Consider the following 1,940-nt stretch of genomic DNA (forward strand, 5'->3'; position numbering starts at 1 on the left):
TTCTTCTTCTTCTTCTTCTTCTTCTTCTTCTTCTTCTTCTTCTTCTTCTTCTTCTTCTTTTTCTTCTTCTTCTTCTTCTTCTTCTTCCTTTTCTTCCTCCTCCTCCTCCTCTTCTTCTTTTTTCTTCCTCCTCCTCCTCTTCTTCTTTTTCTCCTCTTCCTCCTCCTTTTAGATTTTTTTTGAGACAGGGTATTGCTGTCTGGGCTCACCTTAATCTTACTGTGTAGCCTTGGCTGGCCTTCTAAGCATAATTATTTTTTGCCTCAATCTGCTTTGTTGTGGAATTATAAGAATGCACTACCATGCCCAGTAGCTCTGATATTTCTTTGTTAATTTTTAGTTTATTTAGTCAATTTTTACAAGTGGGGTATTATGGCTACTCACTGATTGTGTTGGTTGGTTTTCATCCTTTATGTTCAGTAGTGTCTGTTTTATGAACCTTGGTGCACTGATGTTAGGTGCATGTCTATTTACAATTGTCATCTTTTTCTGTTGTTTCCTTAACTAATAGAAAGTTATCCTTGCTTTTTCTAATCAGTTTTGGCTTAAAATTTACTTTGTCTGTGAATAAAAATTGTTACCCTTGCTTTCTTTCCCAAACCTGGAATATGGTGTATGATTTTCTGTCCGCTGATGTTTGGTCTATGGATTTTTTTCTTAACTAGATGGGTGTCTTGAATCCAACAGACCACTGGGATTTGTTTCTTGATCCGTTCTGCCCATCTAAGCCTTTTAATTGGGGTTTTGAAGCCATTTATGTTGAGAATTATTACTGAAAGATAGTGACTTGTTTCTATCATTGTGTTCATTTCTGATGTGCACTCTTTATAAAAAAACTATTCATCTTGCTTGACATATTGATTCCATTCAAACTTTTGCCTTTCTGGTCTTCTTTCTAGGCTGCTGGAGATTTTTAGAGTGCTGGTTTGGTATTCATGAATTTCTTAAGATGTTATTTGCATTGGAATGTCTTTATTTCTCCATAAATTTTGAATGATAGTCTGATTTAAAAGCTGGTTTTTTTTTTTAGGCTTGGAAACATTTCACATCAAACTCTCCTAGTCTTTGAAGTTTGTGCTGAAAATATTCTTATAATCCTAGTGGGTTTTCTTTTCTATGTGATTATTTTTCTTTGACAGACTTTAAAATTCTGACTTTGTGTCAGAGTGTGGAATTTTGACAATGATGTGTCATAAGGAATTTCTTTCTTTCTTTTTTGGCATTCCATGACTGTTTTTAAAATCAGTATACTGAGTAATTTCTCCATACTTGAAAAGTTTTCTGTTACAATTTCTGTGACTAGGTTTTTAAAATTTCATGTGTGTTGTCCTCTAATTTCTTTCTAAAGCCAATTAGCCTTAGATTAGTCTTAGCATCATATGTAGATATTGAATGAAATTTTCTTGCTCTCATTGTTAGTAAGGTTTTTCTGATTGTACCCAATGTGGCTCCATTTTGTTTTTTACTTCTGAAGCATTTTCTTTATATTGATCACTTATTTTGTTTATAAATCTAAAATAATTGTTGTCTTTGGGATTTTCATTTGGCACCTTTCTGTAGTTCTTTTCTTCTCTTTTCTTTTCTTTTCTTTTCTTTTCTTTCTTTTTTCCTGTACTGGGGATTGAACTCAGGACCCTGGGCTTGCCAGGCAAATGCTTATTCTACGGAGCTATCTCCTAGGGCCCTGTAGGACCTATTTCTTTGGTAATTTGCATTCATATTTTGAACCACTTAGCTGAGCACTTCCAATTTTTTATTTTTTTCTCCCATAACTACAGTGCTTAGTTTGTTTGCAGTTCCATTATCTTTTAGCTAATGTTATACAGGTTTTTTTTTTTTTCTTCCTCTTCAATCATTTAGTGAAGTTTGGCTGTCTGGTCTTTGCTTTCTTCTCCATTTATTCTCCTTGGATATGCTTTGGGAGAGTTAGGACTCTTCAG

The sequence above is a fragment of the Octodon degus genome, unplaced genomic scaffold (genome assembly GCF_000260255.1).
Source record: "Octodon degus isolate 3935 unplaced genomic scaffold, OctDeg1.0 scaffold00012, whole genome shotgun sequence".
Classification (NCBI taxonomy): domain Eukaryota; kingdom Metazoa; phylum Chordata; class Mammalia; order Rodentia; family Octodontidae; genus Octodon; species Octodon degus.